This window comes from Sparus aurata, chromosome 7, assembly GCF_900880675.1.
Source record: "Sparus aurata chromosome 7, fSpaAur1.1, whole genome shotgun sequence".
NCBI classification, from domain to species: Eukaryota; Metazoa; Chordata; class Actinopteri; order Spariformes; family Sparidae; genus Sparus; species Sparus aurata.
The window spans coordinates 13,677,303-13,698,675 of record NC_044193.1 but is presented as its reverse complement, the minus strand read 5'-3'; positions in this window follow the sequence as shown (position 1 = coordinate 13,698,675).

The window sequence follows — 21,373 nt, the reverse complement described above, 5'->3', positions numbered from 1 at the left end:
GTGTGTGCACTCTGCGAGACCTCGATTATGCTACTCTAGTGACTCTGCAGCCTCTCCATCTCCTCTCATGTGCAGCCTCCCTCTCTCTCCCTGTCTCTCGCGCTGAACCTCTTTCTAATTGCATTGAGATCTTGGGAATAACTTCTTGGATAATTAGGAATTCCACTTGGCAAGAGGCCGCGTAGAGGCAGGAATACTGGATCATTATTTTGTCATTTAAGTGACCCCTTCTTTTGAGGATCTGCTCGACCTTCAGTGTCAAAAAGACCCGGTGAGAACCGTGCCGACAAGGCGGACACTGTTACACCATGGCAACTGCAGGAGTACAGGAATAAATAACAGAGGAGTGGCACTCACTTGTCTATCAGCAGTTCCAATTGAAGAAAAGAAATGATGGAAAAAAGGATGAAAGTGGTCAAAGAAAGATATACAAAGGAAAGTCATAATAGAAAGGTGATGCAGCATTGCAGGAAAAGATGGAAACTGATAAAAGATTTTTTGAGTGAAAGAGTTAGATTGAGGACGTGATGCGGACAGATGCGTCAACCCTGGAGACAGAATGGGGAAGACAGGAAGACAGAGCTGTTGCTAAACCAACAGTCAGCAAGTAGGTCAAAGGTCGACAGGACCTTGGTGGTCCAAATTGGTCCAGATCGGGTGGCTCCGATGTCTTGAGAGGTCAACAGTGTTCATGAGGGCAACCAATTTGTCAATTTCTATCAGTGAATAATTAGAAAAATGTACTTTTATGGTTGCATTGATGAAGAAAGGATCGTCTGGCAGGTGGAAAAGGCGAGCTGCATGGGTCACGAGTTGTTTGTGAGTCAGTGAGCTGTGTGACAGTGAATCTAACGGCTCCTCTGCAGGACAGGTCTCCACCTGTGACTTTGATACGAGAGCAACTCTCTACTGGATGGTTTCAAAAAGACTTTTGACCTACAAGACGCAGAGGGAAGGGTATGTGGAAAAACAATGGAGATGTTTCCTGGATAGAAGGGGAAACAATTTGGGATTCTGGAATTCCAGGATTGCCAGGCCTCCCACGACGACTCAGGAGCTGCAAGAATCAGATTGTCTCGAAGTGACAGGACAGTGCGAAGCCGGCTTCCTGAGAGGATGTGCATCTATGTAAAGGAGGGGGAACGTGATTAGATCGAGTGTCTCAGCCGCTTCCCTGCACAGCCTGCTGTATATGCCTTTCTTATCATGTTAAATTCAAAAGAGAAATTGGATTTGTCCTCCCTTTTTGTATGTGCAGGCAAACAACAATGATGTTTATGTTTTACATTTTATGTAAAGGACAAAACCATTCTTGGACATGTCTTTAGAAACAGCCTCTACGCTTGAAGTCTCTGTGGTTCATGATTCAATTAGAGTACCAGCGCTAAGTTACAACCGAGAATTGACACCCTTTTACAACCTAATGCAGGGTTGTTATCATTACCGAAAAAATGATAAAACTTATTTTAATGTCTTTTTCCTTAAACAAACACAGGGACCTAATTTCTCTGCACTAATGAATTCAACTTTATTTTCAGTTCAACTTGATGCATTTGTTTCTGTTCGGTTGTTTTCCCAAATTGAGTATTTTATATCTGTTACGTCGCTCAGGGCTTTCTCAGAGGCACTGACATTGTGCTGGGTGGTCTTGATACGACATTTTAATGGATGCAAAATCCCCCTTCAGCCTCCATCAGCTTTGTCGCAAGCGATTAATACGCACTGCTTGTGTGCTGTTTACACTCAAAAACAATGAGTCACTGTCTTGGACAGCGTCCCGCCTGAATTATTTTTTATTATTGGGAGAGCATAAAACATAAACTGCAATTTGAGGATGACATAATTCATTAATGAACTGTGACCGGTGGGGGAAAGGAGAAGGCTGGAAGATGCATGGGAGCACAAAGCAGTCTGGGAACCTCAGGGAGCGACAGAGCGGCACAGGGTCACCCAAAAAGAAACAAACACAACTGTTTCCTCAAGCCTTCTGGGGAAGAAAGTGATGGTGCGTCACATTGTGAGTACACTCTCACTCACTACATAAAACCAATCAGGAAACAGCTACATCAGCTGTCGCGCAGAGAGTGCACGTAACAGATTTGCTCTTGTAAAGTTGCGACATACAGTAGGCACTGTAGGTAGTCACCAACAAATGTGTGTAGACCGCTGCTTACTTTTTAGCCCGTGTTGCGAATAGCTCGGGGCGTTTGTCAAGCATATGGAAGCCGCATGTGAATAAGAAAGCCCTTTGGTTTGTTGGCCAGACATGAGAGAAAATGCACTGGGAGGGATGAAATCTGAAACACTAATCTAGCTGTAAATTCAGAGTGTGGATCGGTGGTTGTAAAAAGGTCACCGAGTTGAGCTTGGACACTTTCGCCTGGAGTTGCTGCGTCATGTTTCACACATGACTCCATCCAGTGGTTGGGCACCGGCAAGGATCTTTTTGCACTTGAGATTTGTGAGAACATATTAGATTTCATACAACAGTAAAAAAAAAAAACACGACGCTGGGTTCAGCTCTGTGTGTATGTATGTGTTGCAGAAAGAGGAGGTGCGAATGTGTCCGTATGGGAGACTTGAGGATCTCTGTTTTTCCCAGGGTGGGTCCTGATTTCTGGCAGGGATGATGAATATTGTTCTCGTAAAAACACTGTAAGCCAACACCACAATCTGTGACTGCCCACAACTGGAGCCCTTAAAGATGAGTACTGTCCACGTGAACTCCAGCTCGATGTTTTCCTCTGCTTTTCACAGTGGGACATGCTGGCTTGGAATTTCTTTTATGTGCCAAAGCAAAAAATGATATTCTCCGCACGTCCAAGAACACTAATCAAATTATGGCCACAGTTAGCATCACTTGAAGCTACTTTAATGTTCATTGACATGCCTGACCAAATGACCCCATCCCACTCTGACATTTGGTGTCAGTCTCAGCCGAGGCAGGTGCCAGGTGCCTTGAGGCAGGTGTGCTTTGAGTTTTGTGGCAAAGCTCTGCCAGAGGGCAGAGTTTAAAAAAAAGAAAAGAAAAACGCTTGTCAGGTGATTTTCTGACACATTTTTTTGCTCGTTTCACTTCCCATCTGAAAAGGCCAAGCGTAAAGGGATTACAGGGTACAGTCATGTCTAAATATCCCCATCATCACCGTAGGCTCCAGATGTCGGGCCATGTTAGTATCAGCGCGCCCCCAATAAACACATCTGTCCCCCTGCATTAAGATCCAAATCTAACCCTGGGCTTCCCAGGCCCAGGACAGGCCGCACCTGGTGTAACCTGTGCACAGATGTTGACTCTGGCGGGCTGAAGGAGGAGGGGGAAGCTGCTGAAAAGTGGGATTGGGCTCATTTGTTGGCTGCGTCCCAATGTTTGATTCCATAATCTCGCATCCTTAAGCCAATGTCTGAAATAATTAAAGTGTACAGAAGCTTCTCTGTGGACTCTAGTTTAAACAAACAAACTACAATTAACTTTCTTCAGAGTAAGCCTTTGAAAATAATCTACTAAATACCCCTGTCTGGTTGATAACAGACCTGATGTTTCCGCTGCATTACAAATCAAAACCTTGTCTTTGAATTTAAGATTTAAATAAATCTGTCTCGCTCTGTAAATACACAAAGCATTGTAACGCAGACCCATCTGTTTTCACAAGACTTTTTAATTACTTTTCATTTATGTCAATCACATATCTCGACAACAGTTCAAGCGATCGACTTCACACTTCACACTGTTACTGAGGTCCTAAAGGGAGTAAGACAGCATAAGTTTAAACAAGTCTGGATAAGTGAGGAGACGTGGTCAACACAGGTTTTCCATTCTTCAGTGAGAACTTGAGGTGAGATTATACATTTCTGTCAATGGTAATATGCTAGCTAACGTTAGCCTCAAGGGCTACAATGTTTTATGTTTGCTGGCAGAAGCGTCATCCAGATTGTAAATATCAGACATGTTTGATATTACTGGGACGGCCTTGATGAGTCTGTGAGGAGTTCAGGAGACTTAAGAATGGCTCTGTAAAACCCCTCACATTCACTGTTGACTCAGGGGATCACTATTCTAGTTCACTATAATTGTGACATATCATGACTTTCTGCATGCTGGAGCCCCATCACATACAGCTGGTGCCCTTTTGTTGTTTTTTTCCGCCCCTGCCCCTCAAATATCCCGAGCCCACCCTGTTTACATTACCACATAATCTGCACCAGACAGCATGTTTTCAATGGGTACCGCACTGGTCCATGTCAAATCATGGACAAATCTACAATTTGCATGAAATAATTCTTGTTTACACAATATTTCTCTTTGTACCAGAGGCTTTTGTTTTTTATATTGACAGAGGGCAGAATAAAAGACGTTGCTGCACATGTAACAATAATATTACAGTCGATTCTGAAAAATTGAGACAGACATATTTTTGGGGGGTGATCAGGTTTAATTATCCGCTTTTGACATAGCTGCTCCTGCATTATGGAGCGAGATGTGATCATTTGCAATACAGATGCAAAAATATACAAATGAGCGTTGTGTTTGGCAAACCATTTTTTGGCTCATTAAAAAAAAAAAAAAAAGAATAGAAGGATAACCGACGCTCCCAAGTAAACATACAACTCCCACTTGGACCTGCACATGAAAACTGTTGACACCCATAAAAACCCAAAACACACGAGTAAAAAGTATTTCAGTTTCCAAAAGGTTTTATGGCCACCCTTCCTTCTTTACCTTGTCATCATTCCTGTGCAAGACAGTGGATGAGCTTTCGAGCTCAGGACAGGTCAGAACACACACACACACACACACACACACACACACACACACACACACACACACACACACACACACATAAACACATACACACACACACACACACATACACACACAGCAGATCTGCTGATCTCCTGGGCTCTGATAGGTTCCAGCTGCCCTCCCCTCTCCTCTCTCACGGGTCCAATGCGTCCCAGATGTCTCATGCTGACTGGCTGGACAGACTCACAGCTGGCTAGGAGCACAGGCAGAGAGAGAGAGAGAGAGAGAGAAAGAAAGAAAGAAAAAGAGTTGAGGGTACCTGCCAAACCTGGATATCTCTGCTGGTCTGTCACTCTGCAGACATTATGTCTTTTTTTCTGTTTCAGCTCAGAACAAACAAAACACGGAACACAATATTGCTGATAAGCAGGAGTCATTGTTGTATGCATTTCAATGCCAAACATCTTTCATAAAAACAAAAGTGGTGTGGAACAGTGCATTTTGAGACAACAGTCCGTCATGGTTATAGCCACACGGATCGGTACACGTGCGTACACACTCGGGGGAAGATAATTTGTTTCTTCTCCTGCCCATCACAGGATCTTCTCCTGTGTTTTTGAATAGCTGTGTGTTTTTTATTGGACCCTCAGTGGAGGCTGTGTTTAAGGCCTTGCTATCACTGACCTTGAGAAAACATTTCATTAGCCGTTGCTGCCACAGTGTCTCCAGCAAGCAGAACAGAGGCCCATGAGACGGGAGACCGCCTGCTTCTAGAGTCCCGTCACACGGACACTCCCTCCACAACCCAGATCTGCCTCTCCTCTGTGTCGCATAAAACTGCCGCACACACACACACACTCACACGCACACACACATGCATGCAGACTTTCAGTCAGCCTCTGTCCCAAGTGCTTTTGTCTGGAACGATCTATTAAGCTGTGGAACACACCTTTAAATTGGCCTGTTGGGGATGATACCCAATGCACATTTCATTAAATGTTTTGACATGCTGTTGTTTTATTTATTGCCGCAGTTATAAGAAAGTGTTCGTATGACATTTTCCAATAGAGGAGGCAGTTGTGTGCATGTGTGTATGTGGGCGATGGGGGGATACACGGCGTCAGAACTAATAAATATGGCTCTAAATAGCACGTGTGTTTGCCTACTTTCTTAAGATCCAGTTCATAGTCGCCCACAGATGCTCACTTGAACAATTTCACAGTCACACAGGAGAGGAATGATAACTTGTGTTGGACTCCGGTGTTTAGAAGATTTCGACTATCGGCTCCAGATGGAAGCCATGAAAACAGAGTACAAGATGTTCACTCTTTCCTGTCTTTTCCTGCATGTCATCTAAACGCTTAAGTATTCGATGGAACTGAGAAAAGGATGAGTCGTGAACTTGGGGGACTCGTTAAAACTTTGATCCGCTGCTGCTTAACAAAACCTAAAAAGAACACTCGCTCACAGCTATTCACACTTGAGTTTTTAAGGTTCCTCTGAGGTTTCTCTGATCACCACCATTTTACAAGAATGCATGCTCCGCTCGTTGGATCATGTGTTTGGGCTTTTGGCGAGGAGGTGGTATTCACGTGAGTGTGACCATGCTGGTCCTCCCTGGGATCTCTTGTGGTCTTTAAGCCATTTGATGTCAGAGGCCCTGTCGAACCAGATGGTCCTTCCATTACGTTTCCCACATCAGCTTCAGGACAAGAGATGGCAAAGCACGGGAGCTGCTAATGACATGTTGACGTGAACGTAACCAGGAGGAATGTTTTTCTGCTGCTTCCATTTCATATCCGAAACAGATTTGTTTACGGCCACATTTTCTCTCTTTACTCTTTGGTGGCTTTTAAACATTTAGGATTCCAAGCCACTGCAGCAGGTCACTTTTTCTGAAATGTTCCTTTTTTTTTTTATTCCACAGTGACGAAGGATGGGACCAACTTTATTGTATTTGTTGCGTGACAGGATAAGATCGCCCAAAAATGAAATGCAGTCATTATTTACTCACCCTGATGCTGATGGAAAGACAGGTGAAGTGTCGTGGTCCTTTAGACATTATTGACACTCCTCTCAAGCCATAATCTTCACTGAAGCCACTAAGCTAGAAGCCTTAACTCGCACCTCTACTGAAGTGGGTTCGACGACGCATCAAGAGTGAAAATCACGTCTTTTCAGATCCATTTGGGATCTCTGGGCTTCCAGAGACTTGGATGACTCTGGATGATCTGTAAAGAGCATTTTTAGGGGGGGGGGGGGGTGTTTTTCATATTAAAAACAAGTCCAAATGTACTTACTACTTATATAGTTGTTTAGGAGAGTGATGCAAAATAGTTTTGCTGTTAAATTGTTAAAGAAATTATTTTGCACTACGAAACATTACCATCGGCATGTGGGTGAGTGGATAACATCTGAATTTTCATTTTGGGGTGAACTTACCCCCAATTTCCACTGGATACGTCTCCGCTGCGTTGCGTCTCCGCCACGCCAGCGGAGCAAATACGTTTCACTTTAGTCAATGTGTCAATCTCCACCAGGTCCGCTGCGCTGCGTATCTGCTCTGTCCCAGCTCCGGCAGTCCTGCGCCCTCCGGCACAGATACGCAGGACTCCTATATCTGGCGGATGCCAGAGTGCGACGCAGCAATTCAGCTGAATTTAGTACCGAGCAGACAGGAAGTCAAGCGCTAAAATAACAAACACCAGTACATAAATCTCAAAAAAAGAGACAAACACAAGCTTTTCTGCTAATCCCTCGGTCGGGAACACTTTGTGTTCTTGATTTTAATAACACAGACCTATAACTGCGGTCGTGAGTGATCATGTGATTATCGCGGGAACTCCTCTGCCTCGTGAGCCAGCTGTCTACCGTACTGCGCCGCAGCGGACTCAAACCGCAACCGGTGGAGATTGCCGGACGGCGGACGGCGGAGCAAAACCGGATCGGAGCTGCAACACAGCGGACACGTATCCAGTGGAAATTGGGGGTTATCCTTTACAACCAATTGCTCTTTTCTTCTTACAGTGATCAGCTATTGCTCTTTCTATCTAATAACTACCCATGTCAAAACAAAATGCACATAAATAGGCACTCCATTGATTGGGGGAAGCTTTCATTTGACTGTCTGCCTCTCCCCTGAACAGTAATTCACCCAATCAAACCTCAGCAACCTTAACCTTCTTATCGTGGATTAAATGTCTCCTTGGGGAAGCCTTTAAGAGACATGTATGGAACTCTGTGCTATTGTTTGAAGCTGTGGTGTGCTTCAATGCTCGCCATTATATGTCGTCTCTGTTATTTTGCCAGTCACTCAGTACCCGGTTTTTCAAGTCCTGAAGAGCCATGTGTCTGTCGAGGACTGGGTAATGATTTAGCAGAACTCGAGGAAAGAAAAACACGACATCGACGCTGAGAGATCATTTCGAGTCAGAAACACCTCAGTGGTCTTATCAGTCGAGGCAGGAGAGGCCGGCGGAATGCAGAAGAATGTTTTGTGATGTACAGATTCCTAGGATCACATGTAGCCGTAAGCAGCGGCTGCATGTGTGAAAGAGCTCTTTGTCTGCGGACCAGGTTCTTGGGTTCAGCTAATCAAATGGATTAGAAACGGCTTTGAAAGTCCGCCCATCGGAATTGGCCGCCTGCACAAAAACAAACACACTGTAGTGGCTGCAGCCGTCCGCTCTCACTGAGGTGCCTGTTTGTGTTTGTGCATGTGTGGCTTGCATGTGTGTGTCTGCATACCAGTGCACTGGACTGTATTAGTCTTTGTGTTCTGGTCTGTGTGTGAAAGCTATAAATGGGGTCAATTTGTTCACAAATAAAGCGAATGTGTCCCGCAAATGCTGATTAGGAGCTGCGAGATGTATTTGCCAGAAGAAGACGGCGCAGACTGATAATCTTTGTGCTGTTTCTTCTCTGACCTGACGCATCGGTGCTACGGTCCAACGTGTTGACTGTATCAGTTCCTGGCATTTTAATAAGACACAGAGTTCATTATTCTCCGTCCCGTCGTATGCTTTCAAGTGAAGAATCTGTTTGTATTGCAATGTCAGACCTAATCAGGGGATATTATGCACAGCTAAGAGACGCAGATTGAAAGCTTCTGCTTCACCTCATTTCATTTATATACAAGACAAAACACTTGAAGCTTTTGCTCAGTAATGGAACAGGCCCAGCGCAGGTTCAGCCTCCCTTCAGCTGTTGCGTTGGGTAGAATCCTGTTGTTTAAGGAAAAAAAATCTGAGAGGAAAGATCACAGACACTGTGAACCAAAAGGTCAGAGCATCATAGGAGAAGATCCCTGTCTTATCAGTGAGGATGCAGACTTGTAACACTGCTCGCGATCCCGAGGCTTGATTACTCAACCATCCCAAACTGGGAAACACTAGGACTTTCCACTTGATACTCCATGTGTATGCGTGTGTGTTTGTATTTTTCTTTCCACTGTGTTGCGGAGATTCCGCTGAGTGTTTGCTTAAGAGAAGAGAAGGTCAAACTGTGCTGGACTCGACTCGCCCGCAGGTTTCAGTCATGGAATCGCTCATGCCTTTTTTTTTCTTTCCTGCTCTCAATGAAATCCGCTGTGTTTTATTCAACATGCTGGACACCCACAAATGTGCATGTGTACAAGCATGCAAACACTCACGGGCCCTCGTGCGTAAACACCACTCAACGCCCTGAGCTCCCAGGTGGCCAGCTAGCTGCCTGGAAGTGATAAAGTTGGGAGGCACCTCGAGAGAATGAGAAGAGGAAAAATAAGCATTTTCTGTCCAAGAGATGGACTGATAGAGCACCACTCCATGGGGATTGCACACACACACAAACAGGTTGCCCCAGTGGGAGGTTACAAGTAGAGCACTGTTTACTGATACAGCTCTCACATGGCTACAAATTGGATAAAATGAAGACAAATGTATGAAACTATGTGTCAGGTTTATGATTTTATTTTGGGTTACTGATAGAATATGTCTCAAAAACCCATTAGTTTTGTCATACTGTCCAGGCCTGCAGCACTGTGTTCCCCCATCTATCTGAAACAAATTTTAGTTTTAGCTACCCGTCTCTGTATAGCCCCCGCGCCGAATACCCGGTCTGCTCTGATTGGTCAGCCAACACATGCCTGAGCCAGCAAAACTCTCCATGTCTCCGGTTGGCTCTGTTGCGTTCAGACAGGCGGAGAGGCCAACATTCCTTGCTTTATAAGCTAGAAGTAAAATCTTCACTCCCTCTGTCATCAGCACAGATTAGAGTTTCAAAATACTGTCTTTACACTGAGTTATTTCAATTGAAAAAGTATCCGACTACTGTGTCTGTGTCTGATCATCCACAGTGTTGATGCTCTTGAGCTTTGCGCAACGGGATGATTTATGCTTGATTGCATTTCAGTGGGTTTTTTGCCATGTTTGTTTCCCGTATATGATGCAAGACTGCCATAATGAAACCCTGCAGGCCCCGCAAGATATGATAAGTTTTCACATGTTCTCACTTTCACTTTCTGTCTGCAGCGCTATTATTGCATTAGGAAATGTAAACGCGCCACCCTGCCTGTCTCCTTGATATTTTTCCTGTGTTTACTCGTATATATCTCTGGTCTGCAGATGTCAATATTTGTTGGTTGGGATTCATCTGCACAGCTCTATCATGAAGGCAGGGCTAACCAGATAACTGGGTCCAAATCGATTGTCTTGGCTCGGTGTCCTCGTTTGACCACAGCAACCATGTAAATCTTTGCTTCGAGGAGACAAGACAACTTTAAAAATGATAACATGAGAAGGCAATGAGTGGCTATGTCATCTAAGGTCTTCTAATTTAGAAAATGTGTCCCAGTTCCTCCAGATGTCTGTAGGGATGAACAAACTAAATTTGAAAAGACAGATATGGAATCTGGCGTCTCCCGGATGAGCTCTGTCCTCTCTTGCGTCCGATGACTTAAGCTCCTATTCTTAGCTTAAATGGACAACTCAGACCTCCGAAGATTATACTCAAGTTACTCCAATAGACACACACTTAGCAACTGTGGAGGTTAGCCTCTTACAGTCAGGCATGCTGAAGTCAGTGAGGCAAGAGAGAGAGATGTGAAACAGCTCGACAAGAACCACCAGATATGTAAAACCTGGCAAAACAGAAAGACAACGGTATGTATGAGCGCTCATCCAAAAACGCAAACTCACTGTACACACAGGCATGCATTAAATGACAGACAGTGGGGCTTTGGGGGTCTTCGGAGGCGCCAGAAGGGACAATCTGCTGTAATTGAGGTAATCTGTTGAGGCATCCAGAGATATCATTGCAGCACTGTGGGTTAGAATCCAGAGTGAGAGCAATGAAGTGTCATGGAGGCTGTCAGTTTTGAGCCAATTCTGTCAGTATTCTCCTTGGATCCCACTGAGCCTCATATCCTTTTCTCATTCATCTCACACTGCATCATCTCCCTCTGTTTTTTTGTTTTTTTTGTTCCACAAATGAAAACACTGCCAGAGTCTTCAGTTACCATTGGCTTTGCTTTCAGTCACTGCTATCAAAGATGTCACTAATCCTGTGGACTATGCCTCCTCTGCTACCAATTCTACCAATCCTACCAGGAAATCTGTTCCTGGTCTCTCTGGCTCTCGTCCCTGTGGTCCCAGTGGCTCTCAGGGCCTCGCTGCGTCCAGCTGGCATGGTTAAGGGGACAGGGACAGCTGGGATCCTTGACCACCCAGATTACTGCAACCCACTCACCATCATCAGCAGCCCATCAAGACAAGGAGTTTTCCACCCCAGACCCTACGGAAATCTCTCCAAGTTCCCAGTCATCCCTCCAATTGTTGTTTCATACTTGGACATAAAACAGAGCTTCACTCAAATCCTTGACTTTCCCTAACTACTTCCTCCAGTAAGTGAGTGGTTTGGATAAACCACTGATTCGACCTGTTAAACCTCATACCTGGCCATTAGGAGTTGAGAGAAGTGTCCTCCTTGATATCCAGTATGAGAGTGTTTAGACTGAGAGCACGTTTTGGAATCCCGACTATGTGTCCTCTGAGGATCCGGTTCCCTGAATGTGCGGCGTGATCACTGCACGGCTTTTGATCAGAGAGATGACAACAGAAAAAGGCTTTCAGCAGCAACACACCAGTCCAAATCTGAGAAGTATGCAGCCTGAAAAAAATGCCATCTATCGTCGCTGATGACTTCCATAACTTCGAGCCAGGATGTAGCACTTATTTGGTAACCATCTGTGCATGAGTTGTGTTGGTGTACAGAAAATGTTGAATTGGAATTGGAGATGTGTGCATGGCCATTTTCAAACATTGCTAGCTTTGTCTGTTTATTCAAGTAATTTCTTTTGGACTTCAAAACACTGGTTATGTAAATGACAGATGTGACAGGGCTGTTACCAATATGCTTGCACAATATCTGTAATGTGGTACAGAGAGGAGTTGGAAAATAATGATATCAAGAGTAGAGTTCTCAGTTCTTTCACAGTTCACAACAGAGATGGATTTCAAACAAAATCTTGCAGCTGAAATCTGAATCACTGACCAACATGAACACAGGGCACAAATGTCGGCCTAACCTCAAGATCAGATCTGCCGAGCACATTTGCCTGGCAGACAGATTTCCATCTGATTTGATCCGTATCAGGCTAATCACAAACTTTTATCTTATATCCCAGATAGAGAAATTGTATGGCCCACATGCTGCATGGAGTGATGGCAGTTGGGCAAGACACTCCTGTTTGCCAGATGTGAGCCACAAGCAGGCCACAGCAGGGCCAGATGTCAGCCAAGTGTGATCGGAAAAAAACCAGCACTGGCCCGAGACAAACACTGGAAAGCGAAAGCAGACATTCCAAGTGCCATCATGCCATCAAGTGGGATGAGGATGTCAATTTTGCTCTCTGGAATAGGGCAAGTTTGATACAATGACTAACTATGGATGCATAATGAAAAGTTGATACAGTGTCAGTGTCAGAGCTGCATTTACCCCCCCCCCCCCCCCCAAAAAAAAATAAAATAAAAAAAGGTTGAACCAGGTGTAATATCAAACCAGAGACTTCTGACGGTGGAGCCAGCAAACTTCCATGGGGATAAAAATGATTTAATCACACAGCTCTTCTGGATTGTCCAAATGTCATTGGATAAAATGGATCAAATTATGACAGTGATGCTAGTCATGTGTTGTGATGCTGACGTAAATGCACTGGTTCAACAAAGATGCCAAAGGGACATGAGACTTGGCACTGCATTTGTGTAATGAACAGAGATTCAGAGTTCATTGAAATAGTTCAGTAAATCTTCCATGTTTATCCATCAAACTACAGCTGAGTGAGCACATCATCGGAACGAAAGCTGCAGACAAAGAATGTTCCCATCATGTATGTTGTCGTTGCTGCTGAATGCCCTTAGTTCCACTAACACACAGTCATCTTGTACAGGCTATCTAGTCATGTGGTTTGCACACTTGGCCTGGTTTGTCCTTGGTGGCCACACATAGGCAGAGGACATAGACGAGGTGACCCCGGGCCCCTGTTTGGCATGGCTAGGGGCCTCCCTGTGCAGACTAGCAGACTCCTGCCTTTGTTAAGTGCTGCTCTGTGAGAAAGCTTAACAGCCTAGGTCTGAATGTTGACCCTACCCTCTAATGGTAAACACCAGCCAAACAAACAAAAGCAAAACAAGCAGAGCTCCTATACCATCTCTGTAATGAGCTCCTTTCTCTCAGTCTTTCTCCGTCACTCCATGTCGTGTCCCCTGGAACCAGCCAGCGGTTAAAGTGCTAATTTAACATTTGGACATAGAGTGAGCAGCCAGAACCTACAGCAACCCGGAGTTCATTCAGATGTCTTTAACGGAAATCCAATTCAGCTTTGTTTACATATTCATTAAGGATCATTTGGCTTCAAACTATTTGATTTTCTTGTCCATGTTGGTTTTCGTTCTCCCTTTCCCCTTCATTTATTGTATTTCTAAAAGCTCCGGGAGCGATTTGGACATGACCCCCCAACACCTCTACTTTTTACTCATTTATACGCCAGTGTACACACAAACGTACAGAAACACAGTCGAGCAGTGATGAATATTTGGTTCCATGAGCACCAGCACAGCTGCTGTGGTTAATAGCCCGTGGCTTTGCCTTGTATCCCTGCTTTCTCTTTGACTCTCTCTTACACACACACACAACTAATCCAGTGCCAGTGTAACCAAGCCAAATCCTGGCGATGAGGTAGCCTGTGGCAGGACTCCATGAGTTTTGGCCCAAACGTGACCACTGTGTTCCAGCCTTGCCCAGGCAACACTGGTTCACTAACCTCTGGATCTGTAAGCAGACTAATACCATGTGGATTTGCACCGATCGACCAGAGTAACCACACTCTCTCTGCATTCCTTGTGTTCGCCTGTAACAGAGACTAATCCCGTAAGCCCTAATAGATATTATCACTTTACTCTGAAAACCACACGGCACTTAATTAAACCCTGCTGCTCTGATCCTGCAGCCAAGTAGTGGTGCGTTAAAGAGCAGCACCACTCAGTTTTCATCACGGTGTAGTTAATTATGAGCTCTGGTAAATCTACAGGTGTTAACCAGGCACGGCCTCACCGTTAATGGTAACCAAATAACATCACAATGTTCCGTCCCGCTCCAGTTCTCCATCTCTCTGCTTGTTGTTGCCCATTCAGAACTTTTAACTGGCTCTTCTTTTTTCTTCCTGCCAGTGTTTTCCTTCAGATGACTACGCCTGCTGTTTTAGAGCTCCTGCTTTTCATTGGCTTTATGAGACCAACTGTAAATTCCTGAGTGCGTTGTGTCTCACAGTGGACTCCCTCCAGTTTTTCCTTTCACCCCACTGAATTCCGCCTCCCTCGACTTAACTGCTTGCCAAGCTCCTGCCCTGGCACACCTTTTACACTTTCTGTTTGGCCTCGTGAAAACCTGGACCACTAATTATGAGGTGATAATTATTGAATGCAGCTGATGAAGGGCGTGGTGGTCGTGGCTGAGGAAGCAGGGCTCCCTTAAAGTCCAGTTCCCTCGAAAGGTGTGCGGCTTAATGAGCTTCCAAAGACTCAATGGTTTTCACAGACACAACGAAAGACAACAAAAATGTACAATAGTAGATGTTTTAAATATCTTACTGTATTTTGTTACAAAGCACAAATTAGGGGTACGTTCTTAAATCCACTGCGGTGCTACACTAAAATGAGAGCGTAGCCGTTTTACATATCAACGTAAAGCTAGCTAAATATGTCTGTAATTTATAACTGAATGTGTATTTTATTTTTTTACCATTTCAACAATATGACCGACACCGCTAAGGTAACTTAAGAAAAACAAATGTACCGCTTTGATGGGTTGAATTATTCCAGTCATTTCACCTATCATCCCACAGTTGCTACATTGAGCTAGGACTGCTATTTCAACTGTTCATGAAACACTGACTGCTTCTGGCACTGTGGTGCTCTGTCTCCTCAGACAGAGTGCCCAGAGTGTGCTCTGCTGCTCTGAGAGCGTGGTGCTCTGAATAATTGAAGGGTATATCCCAACAGCGCTCCAAATTTATGACCAGCCCAGTTTGCCCAGTGTGACTATATAAGAATGCAACCTAGGTATTGATACCGCCCCCGAAAGAAAAAAAGGTTTGAATAAAGATAAATAGAGGTAGCACAGCGTGTAAAGTAGGAATTAGATCCCACAAGAAAACATAGGCTGTTTCAGCAAAAGACACAGAACATGAGAGAAGGATGTGTTTCTTGTGATCATGGTTTTGTCAGACTGGGATAAGCGCGCTCAGCATGTGTGAGTTAGTAGAAGTTCAGTGTTGTTCTCTGTGAGCATTTGCGTGTGTTTGTGGTGTGAGTGCATCGGCACGTGAGCGGTGGAGATGGAATTGAGGAAATGCAAAGGAACAGAGCCAGACGCGGTGACTGAGAAAATGGAATAATATAATGAGGCAGAGAGAGTGTTTGTGATACGCTGGCCGAAGGAGGCTCTTTAAACATCTGTTAATGATTTTGCTGAGTGTGTTGGGGACAGAGAGGGGCGAGTTTCACTGTAACAACAGAAGCCGCATTGTGCTTTGTATAATTTAAGTGCATTTTGTTCTTTTTTTTTCGTGACCCAGGAGCTCAAAGTATTGGCTCGCGGTGCTGACTGAATGGTTACCATCACACAGTGACATGCCAGTACACTAATGTCAGTGAGTAACGTAGTGTGCATGTGTGCATAAACGTGCTCGTGTGAAGGCACGCACCCGAAGAAAAAGTAATATAGTGGTAATGCCAGTAATGCCTCGGGTATGTCCTGTAAACCTTTGAAGTTGCTGCCACAGCTTCTGTCTAATAGAAAGGAGGTCAGAGGTCGGCGCTGAAGCCTCTTAACAAGAGGATATGACATTTGAACTTAGAGGTTTTTGCCCCCGATTTCTGATGCAAACACGAGACATATTTGACTTTTGAAGAGGGTTGACCTCTGCTGAAGGATCGGTACAATATTATGGTAGAGTTTAATATCTCAGACAGGGGTTGAGTTTGAGAACGATAACAATCATCCATGAAAGGAGCGACATGTAAGAATGTTACATTTAAATATAACTGAACTTATAACTTATAAACAGAATGTGAGGACATAAGAGTTACGACATTATGTCCAATATGCCCACGTATTGTGTTGCTGAGACATCTACTGATGTTAGCATGCTAAGCAGCTAGCCCTGGCCTGTCCATTCTTGTAAAAGCACTGAGCGCTCTCAGTCCAGAGCATGGATATATCAAGGAATCTGGACGGAGTGTTGGAGACGGAGCACCATTCTTTCCTACGAAAACTGCTTTGTGGCGCTTGAGGCCGAAAAGCTAAACATCCCTGGTATGAAATAACCAGATCTGTGTTGTGCAACCCATTAAGTGTGCGCACTAGAGACTTCCACTGACAGAGCTGGCTAACTGCCATGACGATGTACTTCAACAGTTTGGCCACTATGAAAAGTGTCTACCAAGCTTGATGCTCTCTCTGGGTCTTGGTCCAGACCACTTAATGCACAGCTAACTGAGCTGACTAGCTAATGGCAGCTACAGTCAGCAGCAGCTTGTGGTTACTCTGGTGATACGCTGCCCCTCCAGTTTTTGAGTGTATGAATTCAAGAGGCAGCCAAGTTCTTACAAATTGCACCTTTAGCGCAGAGGGAAGAGGCTGTGAATGGCATTCGAGTGTCAATGAACTGAAATCGGCCCCTCTCTTTACAGCACCATCCAGAGAGGAGGAGAGAGGGAAAGCATGAATGAAAAGAGGTATAGAAAGAGAGGCAAAGAGTGGGGTGGAAGGTGAAAGAATGTCATAGACAGAGATGGCGGTGGGAGGGGATGAGAGGCTTTGGAGGGTTATGGGACTGAGCAGATGAAGGGTTGACGGGTTTGGGTCTGGTGGCTCGATGTGCATCACTGACCCCAGTCCACACTCAGTCCATACACACTCGTCCCCCTATTCTAACTCTGGCATTCAGAAGCACTTTCCCACTGGGAAGGTCAAAACCCCATTAAGAGAGTATTTTGTGGCTATTTTGTGTTTGTTGTGGGGATAGTGAGTGGAAAGGGCAGCCCGGTAATAGAAAGAATTTGCTCCTGCAGCCCCCCTTGCTCTCCTCTCTACAGCTTCGGACTCCAACAGTTCCCAGTTGGGTTGTCACCGCTCCCACACATTCAGCTGTGATTCTTGTCTAGACAGACGCAGTTTGTGTGTCCATATGGAAAGTGAGTTCCTCTGTTTTCAAGGTGATTATCGGACTGGAGGCGTACACAACACTTTTTGGTTACGCCCCGAGCGAAGTGAGTTTGTATCTGCGTGAGTGCGCATACATATGTGCTGGCATGCACGTGCATGTGTGCTGATGTTACGTTTTTATGTTTATTGGCACAGGTGTGTGCTGCAGCGTGCTCCACCACTTTGAAGATGCCAGATCAGGAAGTCAGGAGAAGTAGGAGGGGCTCTGATGAAAGAGGAGTGGAGGACCAGGGAAAGGTGGAGGTGAATGTTTTTTACTTACACCAGATGGAATCTACAAGTGGTTTTTAGTGTCCATGTTTGAGCCGCATATTGGACTTATTGTAACAGTAAAAATTAAACGTCAGCGTCTGACTGCAGACGTTTCTATTAACATTTATGGAGAACAGTTCCTTTACAGCTCTAAGGTCTGCGGGCCTGACTCGTGTCTGGGTCTGTCTACAGTCATTAGTGTGTCTAATAGTGTTTTTTTGTTCAGATGGTAGCTTTGTTGTTTGACCCCCGACGCTGTGAAAACCTCCTATTTGAGGTGAAATTGTGAAGAGAAACAGATGCAGCAATTAGACTCCCCTTGGGTATAAGATGAAGAAGAGCCGGGGAGACTCTGGAGCCAGAGCGGCAATCTCTGTCCCGAGTGAAAAGGCCCGTCAGACTGGCGAGTTAGTGGGGCTGTAATCAAAATCACATAACAGTCTCCGAGATTCAGTTTTCCTTCCAGAATGTCAGTATTTATAGTACGCAAGACTTTGTTCTTCGTAGATCTTGAAATGCAGCCCGAAACCTCTCAACGCGGATAGGTCTGCAGCGCGGTGACTGGCACCAGGAAGTGATTGGGCGTGACACAGGAAGCCCTAATATAGTTTTTTTGGTTTGCACTGAATAGTAGAGTTTGAACGAGAGGACAGAAATACATCGACCTCCAAGAGCCGGAGTCAGGAAATACTGCACAATGACACCATACATTAGCCATTTTTATCATAATGTAATCATATCATGAGTGTCTCAAATTGCATCGTGTTCTCAAGGATCTGTCATATTAAGGCCACCTTTAAAAGTCTATGATTCATGGTGCTGTTGGCATGCACGCACACCCTTCTTGCAGATATTTGTTTATGTGTATCTCAGCCTGTAATTACACCGCATCCCTGTTTGTTTGAAACAGGTTAACATCCCCGGATTATGAGAGTTAGGGACTTTGATTGCAATCTATTCAGCATGAAACGCTTGTTAGCTTGTGGTGGACGTAAACAAGAATGCTGTAACTTCAGCCACATCCTTCAGTGGAAAACAGTGATGTCATTTCCCAGACCCAATCCTTTGTTTTTGTTTTAAAAAGTAATTTTTCACTTTCTCTCTCACCCGACCAGAGTCTCTGGGTCGTGGTCTCTTTGTGGTAAAGTTTAACATAGCAATGGCTGCTGGCACCAGCCGGTGCAGCCTCTGCTGGGTTTCCTGGTTTTCTTTTATACCTAATTGCTCACCACATATGTGACAAATGACGCCAGATGCCACAATGGAGCTGAAATGCAGCTCTCTAAGATTTATTGGCTCCAGAGAAACAGTTGGCCTTATTTATAGAAGCCGTTTTTATTAGACCTGGCCCCAGGGATTGGAGAGTGGCTGCACCGAGTGCCAATACAGTCTGTGGCACTTGTGATCCATTAATTACAGGGATAAATTCAGTCAGGTGTAGGGAGCAGCAAGAGAGGAGAGGAGAGGAGAGGAGAGAAGAGGAAATCCATTTTTAATCAGAAGATGTTAACTTTTTAAATGTGCAATGGTTACGATTGTAATAATATAGAGTAAAGCGACTGTAATAAAAGGCTGTAGTATCTTAAGTAGTAGTCAGTTTTTGTAAAGGTATCAGGATGCTTCAGCCAAAGTCCTTGTCAGATGGTCAAACAATCCTCTTCCTTGACTATCGTTCTGACATGAGACTTTGTCAGACGATCAAATTTTCATTTCCTAAACTTGCAAATCAATATTTACAACCACTTTATATTACAAGTAAGTGCAAACATTTATTCCGATGAACTGGAAGGTTTGCGCCATGATCCCTGTTTGAATGATTATTTGCAGCCCTTGGCAACCTACAATACAAAAAAGACAAACATTTTTACCTTCAGCGATGGTTGAAAGACGCAATGTATGAACTAGTTCTTTTCAATCATACCTCAGCCTTAAGAAGTTATGAAATTTGACTGATATCACCACTTAATGCAAAAGACACAGGCGACATTTTGATTTGACATACTGTAGCAGGGAAATTCCAACTAATAGTATAACCAAGGGCTGTATTTAATTAGCACTAATGGTCCTGTTCGTACTGCACTGGGTTAAAGCTTAGTGCCCCAGCCCAGTCACCAGAATAAAATAAAAATAAAAAATAAAATAAAAGCCGTTAGCGTTTCTACAAACCACTGATACGTCAACATTTGTACATGCCATAGACTAATAACCATATTGACAAAATGTGTCACATCATTTCGACATTACCATGTTTTATGACCTGACCCTCATACTGGGAGGTGGTGGTGGGTTGCACTGGAGTCACAGGTGAGAAGGCTGGCAAGCCAGTGACCGCTGTTCAAGACTGAGATTCAACATTTTGAAAGTGCGACACACAACTTTCCAGACACGCTTGCAGCAACTAAAACATGATATTTATATGAAAGCATGTCGGGAGAGCTTCAGCCATGTTCGTGGTGACAAAACCACATATTTTAAGCCAAAACATGTTTGTTTTTTTCAACCATAACCAGGTGTTTATTGTGCAAGAGCATTAGCACAGCATTGTCACATATTAAAATAGAAACCCCAAATAAACTAGCAGTAAGATTGCAATGTAAAGATAATGTAAGGTTTCAACATATCCATGGTTTGCAGAAACATACATTGCCAACATTTATTCTAGCGATGACACATGTCTGACATGTAAATGGGCTGATATAATATGCAAAATATGCATAAGTGCAGAAAACAACACATCTGTAACCCTTTGGTAGTTTCTGTTTCTGACTTTAAGCTTGTAGCCTGTGGAGCCCAGCCTGCTCAGGTGCTGAAGAGGTTCCAGCTCCACCAATCATTTTACTCCAACACAAAGAACGCACAGCCAACAAGGACCAGCCCAACCAGCTGAGGCCAACACTCAGGCCGTTACATTGTTCATTCATCTATCTGTCAGCATGTAGTTGGGTTGTCAGTGATGATCCTTCCATTTGTGCTCCTTATTTCCCATTTCACTGTTAGTGGAGTGTTGAATTAAGCTCCTTGGTGCCCAAAACCACCAACCAGGATGTCGAAGATCTCCGTTCATATCCACAACAACATTTTTTAAAACAGTTCTGCTGACTCTACCTCAGAAGCCGGTGAGGCCCGGTGCAGCGTTTGAACTGCCGGGCGGTGTGCTTGATGCTTCTCCCTTGACTCCTCTATCCTGTCTCAGCTCCCCCTTGGTATGCAGGCCAGGGGTTCTTGGCATCGGCGGCTTCAGACTGCAGCCCAGATGAGCTCCGCGCCACTCGTGTCTGCCGTCCTCAGCTCACAGGAAATTAGGGAGGAAAGAAGCTAGGCTCGAACTCAGACACACAATTTGGCCATTTCAGTTTGAAGTTTACTCTACATGAACTCGGTTGATTGGGTTGTCCATTCAAGTTGAATAATAGATAGGCGATGAAGTGCTGTACTTACTGCGCTCATTCTCTACTTCCCTGATGAGGGGTCTACTGAGACGATGACTTGTGGTACAGAAAATAAACACTCAGAATCCCATTTTTTTTTCCTGACTGCTCGGAAAGTAATATATGAAAGTCATAAATGTCAATGACTGCAGGCTGCAGTGTCTTCTGTTAAAAAATGCTGGCAAATGTT